Source organism: Asterias rubens, unplaced genomic scaffold, assembly GCF_902459465.1.
Source record: "Asterias rubens unplaced genomic scaffold, eAstRub1.3, whole genome shotgun sequence".
Classification (NCBI taxonomy): domain Eukaryota; kingdom Metazoa; phylum Echinodermata; class Asteroidea; order Forcipulatida; family Asteriidae; genus Asterias; species Asterias rubens.
This window is the reverse complement of record NW_022985712.1, coordinates 156,944-166,299: the sequence shown is the minus strand read 5'-3', so window position 1 is coordinate 166,299 and position 9,356 is coordinate 156,944. Positions and strand designations below refer to the sequence as shown.

Sequence of the window (9,356 nt, the reverse complement as noted above, 5' to 3'; positions counted from 1 at the left end):
TAAGAGAACAACAATCTGGCAAAAGGAAAGTATCATGACGCATAATCTTACAATGTCATATAGTCACATTTGTACATTGGTTAAAAAAGAGACAGATATGATATCATGGTGTTAATAGTAACTATAACAAACCAACCAACCTTTTCACATGTAGGCCATGATCTTTCATTAGGCGCTGCCACATAGCTCGGTACCCACAACAAGAACCACTACCATCCAATTCTGTCTATAGGTTGAAATGTAAATCACAATAATTGAAAAAAAGAGTGAGCGCTGACACAAGTTTGTGGATTTTTCATATACATTAAAATGGGCAAGTGTGTTCTAAAATCTCTACAAATGGAAGATCTCACCTCTTTTTTAAGGATGCTGTGACTTCTCAAACTGTTTAATAAAAAGAGTTTTTTTAAAGGGTTAAATTGTCCTGCACATGGTCAACTCACCAACAATGCATGTATTATATCCTGTGGGTTTGACTCTTGCCGCCTTCGCTTTCATCCCATTCTCTTGAGAATTCTCTTCAGATGTCGCTCACTGAAAAACATAAAAGATATAACATACCATGTGCCCCAATATTAATATGTAAATTGCATAGTGCTTTTATGAAAGCTTTTATACCTTGCAAAAAGGATGTGTGGTTGAAAGCTTTAGAAAGCACTGATTAATGTAAACAAAATTAAAGTAATGTTTCTTTAAATTGTTCATGAAATGGATTTGATTTTCTGTGGCAGAACTAATTTAAACCACCAACCTTTTTCGGATGCCGTGTTTGTAAAATAAGAAGGCACAGATGGCAGGAACAGTATATCCAGCCAAGAAGTATCTCATGATGAGCTGAAGAATTTGAAAAGCATATTTTGATAAGGAAAACAAATCATTTCAATTGATAAAAAATACATTAAAACTAATAAACATTTCCACTTTTTGTCTAACCTATCTGCATAACTGTTCCTGTTAAGACAGTATGCATAGCATGCTCATTTTCAACATACAAGAATCTACCCACAATGCAAAACAAATTCGGTATTGATCATCAAGGCAGTACAAATATATGAACGATTTTGAGAAGTTTGCTTTAGGATTAGGTTATCGCTGTCCATTTAAACTACATGAACTGAACAAAATTATTTAAGCTATTAATAAACATTTCAGGAACACGAATCTGTTAAATGTTAATTATTCAAGGATACAGTCTTCTGTTTGTGTTGGTATCAAAGCATCAAGTGCTGGAGTATAGTTGGGTAAGACACCTTCCACGCAACATGGAAGAACAATGAGTACCCAACAAATCTGTTTGATTTAAATGGGGGAAAAACATCAAATTGTTAACAATGCCAATAACATTTTGACAATGAGATGGTGGAGAAGGAGATGTTGGGGAAAGTCACAAGCATTCATCGCTCATGACTGCTTGAAGTTGATTGGCCAGTGTGTAGCTAGTGTGAAAAACAAGGCCATGACAACTCAACTTCAAAGTTGATTCGTCAGCCTCAGTGAGGTCAATATATCTACTCAGCCATGTTTATAGTAATATAGTATCGATTAAGCTACCATTTCTGGGCTACTGTTTAAATCTAAAATGTTTTATTTTTCATCAGGCAGAAAAACAGTAGGCCTAACATTTAACAAGATTATGAGGGCATAGCATAGGCTCGCCTGTTGATTCTAAAATAAAAAATAAAAATGTCCGTTTCAGACCACCACTTCATCATCATGATCATGAGACCTAGCTAGGCTCCCCTTTCCGACTTAATAATAATGTTCAGAAAGGTAGAGAGAATGTACACAGCAAGTGGTCTGAAAACAGAATGTTTTCAACTAGAATACAGGTATAATACCTACATGTAGGCCAAAATCATAATGCCTTGATGTACTTCCAGAATGTAAGTCTCACACATGAGCCTTAAAGTTAATAGACAACTGTAACAATATATATTTTTCTGAATATATGTGCCCAAAAATGACATTCTTACGAAAATCTGTTGTAAATTCTCACTGAATGCTCTCGGTTATTGTGCCGTAAGTTATAATGTTGCTCATTCTGACACGTTCATTCAGTAAGAATATTTCTAATTGTTTTTTAAAATTTTGTGCTTTTTATAATACGTTAATTCAGGAAAAACAGTTGCACTGGCATTATCGACTACAATGTAAATGTGTGTACAGTAACTATTGTGAATGTGAGTGGTGAATACTTTAGAATGGATGACCGACCATGACTACATGATACACATTTTCAATACAAACAAAGGAAACTTGGTTAAGTATTTAAAGTGAATGACCCACTTCTGCGCTGGTCAGTAGCTGTAAGTAACGTAATACTCATGGGTGAGACAAATTACAACAATTATTCTGTAAGTGTAAGCATACCTCCATGGTAAGTAACGAGCGGCCATCCGACGTACGTATTATTATTATAGGGCCTACCATCGTTATTATTGTTTTGTCCGAAAATGGGGCAGAACCTTTCTTCAACTGGCGTTAATTAAAGAGTAAAGGATTTTAAATAAATTGTCTAATATTTAAAATAAATAAATAACTACTAACCATTGTACCGGTGGTCATTTTGAAAATAGTCCGACGATTGTTCACATGGACCTTGACTTTTTGTTTTTTGATGATGCTGAACGATTGAACATCACACGGTAGATGGCGGCTGCACATAGAGTGGCCACACAATGTACCTGCCTGGTACCCAAGCTCCTGCATTGAATGTCTTTGGTATACAAATGGGACCAGGGGCCGATTTCACAAAGATCTCAAATTGATCGTAACTGCAAATCAATCGCAGTTGCTAAGTAAAGTGTTATGTCACAATACAAATCACTATGGTGATACTGAAAATTTGTCTTGCGATGAATTTTATTGCTTTGTGAAATCGGCCCCAGGGCCACTTGCATACTCCCTAGTTCACTAACACATTGTTCGCAACTATGACATCACCCCAAAGGTATGCGACAATGGTATGCAATAACATTCACGACATCGCGAATATATTCGCAGACGAGTGCGCACATATTCGCGAATTGGTTCACGACATTGCATACCGTGTGCACACACATTCGCGATTTGTTTCACGACATTGCATACGTGTGCGCACACATTCGCGATTTGGTTCACGACATTGCATACGTGTGCGCACACATTCGCGATTTGGTTCACGACATTGCATACGTGTGCGCACACATTCGCGATTTGGTCCACGACATTGCATACGTATGCGCACACATTCGCGATTTGGTTCACGACATTGCATACGTGTGCGCACATATTCGCGATTTATTCTACGACATTGCATACGTGTGCGCACACATTCGCGATTTGGTTCACGACATTGCATACGTGTGCGCACACATTCGTGATTTGGTTCACGACATTGCATACGTGTGCGCACACATTCGCGATTTGGTTCACGACATGCATACGTGTGCGCACACATTCGCGATTTGGTTCACGACATTGCATACATGTGCGCACACATTCGCGATTTGGTTCACGACATTGCATACGTGTGCGCACACATTCGCGATTTGGTTCACGACATTGCATACGTATGCGCACACATTCGCGATTTGGTTCACGACATTGCATACGTGTGCGCACATATTCGCGATTTATTCTACGACATTGCATACGTGTGCGCACATATTCGCGAGTTGTTTCACGATATCGCAAACGTATGCGCACACGTTTGCGATGTGCTGCAATGTCCCTTCAGGGCCACCATAGGTACGACAGTATCGGGGATGTTTGGAGTCTACCCTTGAGTTCATCAAATGCACTCTGACAAAAACTCTTGACTTCTCTGTCAAAGCATGCAGTTGCTAAGTAAAGTGTTATGTCACAATACAAATCACTATGGTGATACTGAAAATTTGTCTTGCGATGAATTTTATTGCTTTGTGAAATCGGCCCCAGGGCCACTTGCATACTCCCTAGTTCACTAACACATTGTTCGCAACTATGACATCACCCCAAAGGTATGCGACAATGGTATGCAATAACATTCACGACATCGCGAATATATTCGCAGACGAGTGCGCACATATTCGCGAATTGGTTCACGACATTGCATACCGTGTGCACACACATTCGCGATTTGTTTCACACATTGCATACGTGTGCGCACACATTCGCGATTTGGTTCACGACATTGCATACGTGTGCGCACACATTCGCGATTTGGTTCACGACATTGCATACGTGTGCGCACACATTCGCGATTTGGTCCACGACATTGCATACGTATGCGCACACATTCGCGATTTGGTTCACGACATTGCATACGTGTGCGCACATATTCGCGATTTATTCTACGACATTGCATACGTGTGCGCACACATTCGCGATTTGGTTCACGACATTGCATACGTGTGCGCACACATTCGTGATTTGGTTCACACATTGCATACGTGTGCGCACACATTCGCGATTTGGTTCACGACATTGCATACGTGTGCGCACACATTCGCGATTTGGTTCACGACATTGCATACGTGTGCGCACACATTCGCGATTTGGTTCACGACATTGCATACGTGTGCGCACACATTCGCGATTTGGTTCACGACATTGCATACGTATGCGCACACATTCGCGATTTGGTTCACGACATTGCATACGTGTGCGCACATATTCGCGATTTATTCTACGACATTGCATACGTGTGCGCACATATTCGCGATTTGTTTCACGATATCGCAAACGTATGCGCACACGTTTGCGATGTGCTGCAATGTCCCTTCAGGGCCACCATAGGTACGACAGTATCGGGGATGTTTGGAGTCTACCCTTGAGTTCATCAAATGCACTCTGACAAAAACTCTTGACTTCTCTGTCAAAGCATGCAAGGGGCTAGCTATCTCTGCAAAACCCCGGATGAACTTTCTGTAGTAGGACGCAAGCCCTAAGAAACTCCCACATCCCTCACACTCTTCGGTACAGGCCAATCTCTAATGGTCTGTATCTTCTTCGTATCGGTCGCTACACCCTCTGGCGTCACTATATGACCAAAATATATATCCTGTTGAATACTACAAGCAATCTCGGGCTAAGGATGTAGGCTCGTTTGGGTGGAAATCTACCGCCCGATCGGTGACTGTTTGTCTGTTGCACTGGGGCAGGGTTGGATATATTTCTACTGGGGGTGGGAGAACATAAATAAATAAGACTATAACACAGTTTCTTCTTTAAAGGCAGTGGACACTATTGGTAATTACTCAAAATAATTATTGGCATAAAACCTTTCTTGGTGATGAGTAATGGGGAGAGGTTGATAGTATAAAACATTGTGAGAAACGGCTCCCTCTGAAGTGCCATAGTTTTTGAGAAAAAAGTAATTTTCCACGAATTTGACTTTGAGACCTCAGATTAAGAACTTGAGGTCTCGAAATCAACCATCTAAACGCACACAACTTCGTGTGACAGGGGGTGTTTTTTCTTTCTTTATTATCTCGCAAGTTCGATGACCGATTGAGCTCAAATTTTCACAGGTTTGTTATTTTATGCTTATGTTGAGATACACCAACTGTGAAGGCTAGTCTTTGACAAGGCCTTTTATCTCTTATAACAAATTATTTCTTCCCGAGTGCCTTCCTCGCAGGAGCCATCAAATATGCAGTAGAATATTTAGCAATCAAAATGCACGCGCAAGCACGCCGATTATTTTGCTGCGTCTCTATTCAAGTCACCAAATTAGCTAGACTACTCAACTGGTAATGAACGGCTACTCGTCAACCCAGAGGGTCAACTCACGGTCAATCTCTGTGATCGACGCTGGGCCATCCAAGTTCTCTGCGAACTCAACTATCAGCTGCCACTTCGTCACAACTATTCTGAAAAGGATACTCAAAATCTCAGCCACACAATCGTGAGCAAACAATTCACGCAGCAATTAAATCAATACCGACACGATATACTGGACCGCAACGGAACAATGCACTCAACAAGTTACACAATAAATTAATAACGGGACCCTGACCTAAGATCGGAGACAGCACGAGAGTTTCGCTGGATAAAAATAGCTAGTAACTCACCCAAATTCTGGCTGGAAATAGCATCCAAACACAAAGATCACATAAATTATCAGCACAAAATCCCGTATTTCGCCTGTCAAAAAGAATAACTTTCTTATTCCGTTTCCAAAAGACACTATTTCAACGCTAATCCCCAAATAACACTTGTTGCTTGATCGCTTGCCAAAAAACTCTGACGGATTCCCTGGCAGCAGCCCGAAAAAACCATGCCGCTGTGTGTGCATGATCGCCCCGCATGGACACTCAGACCCCGCCCAACCACCCCGTGATTGGCCGCGGCCTGCGTGTCCCTGCCCAGCGACAAGCCCGCTGCTACCAGAGTGGTCTCTAAGACCTGCCACTCCCGCTGCTGACCTCTTCGACCATCTTACACAACACAATTTTGTGACCCTTACTAAATAAGGCAGATTAGACTTGTGCCGGTCCACACAATCTCGTCACAGTACCTTCTTACAAGACACTTAAGTACCTCGTACCATGGAGGAAGAAAGAGAAGGAGCTCGAACGAATGGACTTCAAAAGTCGAACCCGTGGTACTGCATCGTTTAACAACATCTCGTAATCACCCGCATACCTTACTCAAACAATAGGCGACCTGGCGTGTGTGAATTTGCGCGTGCGCACTTGGTTCTTCGCCAAACTATGGCGTCGTATGTCGTATGGATACAACAGAGGAAAAACTATTTTTTTGAGTCGCGATAAAATTTTGGGACGCTACTGTACACCTTATAACGATTAACACAATTGAATACCAACCACCCTCGTGTGCCTATACCCCAATTTTGTTCCACCGCTAGTGACCGGAAAGTCACAAAAAATGTAGAAATATGCCATGATGTTTCAGTGAAACAACACAAACGGTAAATGAAAACGTGTATATTCACAATTCTTGTCTCAAATGATTCAACTTTACACGAAGGCAACGGTGCAGAGCGGCGGTACCGCACGTTCTGTACAAAGAGATCTAATCCTGCTCGTTAATCGGCCGTCCAGCTGGAGGTCTCCTATCTTTTTCCACTGGTCAGACAGGGGCATTGTCAGGGTATTCTTTTGTTACTCTACGGTTGTGCGGGTCGTTTGAGCTCCTTCTCTTCCTTCCTCCATGCTCGTACTAAATGAAAGGTTTTGCTGTTTTTTTCTAAAGCTAACAGACCCCAAATTCAGTTGAAACTTTTGCATGCTTGTGACTTTATCTTTCTGAATATTTTTTTAGTTTAAATCTAAAGCCTCAAGCCTGGTTCATACTTCCTGCGGATGTGAATTCGATACCGAATTTACGTGAATTTTACATCACAACTCTGTTTCCGCTGCGGTATTCGCACAACTCAATATTCGCACTACGCAATATTCACACAATTCAACCTCTGCAAATTATTTGTGAACTTTTGATATCAACATTCGTTTCGCATTCACATTCGCAGGAAGTATGAACCTGGTTTTACTAGAAAAAAACACAATCTAGATAGGACTTTTCAGGTAATTTTTTTTGTAACAATGTTGGGTACTTTTTGCTCAGTTGCCGATGGTAAGTTGCCATTCATGTAGTTCTTGATATTAACAAACTTCATTTCTGAGACAAAAAAATAGTTCAAATGTGAACTTAACAACCAGTAAGCTTTTCAACAAAAAGATCTTTGCCAATAATATTGTACAATAACTTTAAGATAAAGAGTAAGCATTGTTCAATCATTGCTTTACAGGGTTCCCATCAAGATAAATTACATTAATAAAAGAGTATTTAATGTTGTATTGCAAGTTGCTTGTGACGTGTAGAGGTAATAGGGAAAATAAGAAACTAGTTGAATTAGAAAGTATAATTTCCACTTTATGTATGTTTACAGATCTCTTGAGTGTTCCTGAGTGTTCCTGTAACTACTTTTTTAAATATTTTTCTTCGAGCTGAACCTAGCATTAAACAATTATTTAAACAATTAAGACCCTGTAAAGGAAAATGTTGATAATTGCATGAGAAATTCCTGCAGCTGAAAGAATCAAATAAATAAATTAATCCATAAAACAAACAAAAAATGTTGCAGTGTTTTTAATAAAAAATATGTTGTTAACAATTGACCAATCCTCACAGAATAAAAGCATGTGAGAATGGGCAAGTAATGGTGGTCCCTTGAAAGGCATTAGTGTTTCCTTCATCAAGGTATAAACCACGTCGAATATCTAGCCTCAAAAACACCTGCGAATTTGAATGCTGCTTTTGATGAATATAAATATTTGTTAAGTCAAATAACGTAATATACATTTGACAATTCCTTAACAAAAACTTGAAAGAGTCTTCTCAGTATCATTCGATTTCTCTCGAAATGATGGTTAAAGAGGCTGCTAATTTGCCAACATTTACCGAATAAACCACTAAACAAAAGAACGTGAAAAACACGTGAGAGACACGCGAAATTCAAGAATTGGTTAGGTGTGAATTACGTGTTTAAAAAAAAACGTAAAACCCACGGGATAGACGTTAATGCGTTTGTCCGTAATATTCAAGTTTACCCCTGCGCGTGAATGTCACTTGATTTTCACTCTCATAATTACGTTACCAGTCCGATCCTCAAAAACGTACAATCCGGACTGGAAAATCACGTAAAATACCCGCTGTACAAAAACTTGTTTTTGCAACACGGGAAAATCTTGATGAAGATACACCGGAAATTTCCTTACATAATCACGTTATTTGCCGGTGGTTTATCGACGTGTTTTGGACACCTGATAATCACGTTCTTGTTCTGTTTGAGAATAAGGTCTTTTCAGATTTAATAATAACTTGATGATCTCGTCATATGAACTCGTTTTTGCATACCTATTAAATCAAGTTATTAACTGGTTGTAGAAACCCCTTTTTGAATACCCAATAGTGACGTGATTATCCCGTCATACGAACTCCCTTTTTGCATACCTAATAATCACGTTCTTAACCGGTTTTTGAAACTGCTTATTGCACACCTAATAATCACGTTATTAACTGGTTGTGGACACCCCCTTTTTGCAGACATAATAATCACGTTCTTAGCCCGTTGTTGAAACCCCTTTTTGCACACCTATTAAGCAGCGCAGGCCCAGTCTAATGGGAATACTGGGTGCCGTAGACTTTCCTATTTTTTTTCTTCAGAGAAACAACTTTTGTAAATCTAGACTTGACACTTAAGCCACTGCATAAAGTGTAGTTAATGTCTACAGCCATACTACGCTGAAAACACCGGTTCTCGTCTGATCATCGAAGTTAAGCAGCGTCAGGCCCAGTCAGTACTTGGATGGGAGACCTCCTGGGAATACTGGGTGCCGTAGACTTTCCTATTTTTTTCTTCAGAGAAA

The 9,356-nt window shown here is 40.1% G+C and overlaps 1 non-coding gene across 1 annotated transcript; it reads left to right on the top strand.

The window, feature by feature from the left end:
- The first annotated feature begins 9,213 nt into the window (after nt 1-9,213).
- LOC117306283 lies at nt 9,214-9,332 on the top strand. The gene has a single exon (XR_004520907.1). It is a non-coding gene; the product is annotated as a 5S ribosomal RNA (ribosomal RNA).
- Nucleotides 9,333-9,356: the final 24 nt, after the last annotated feature.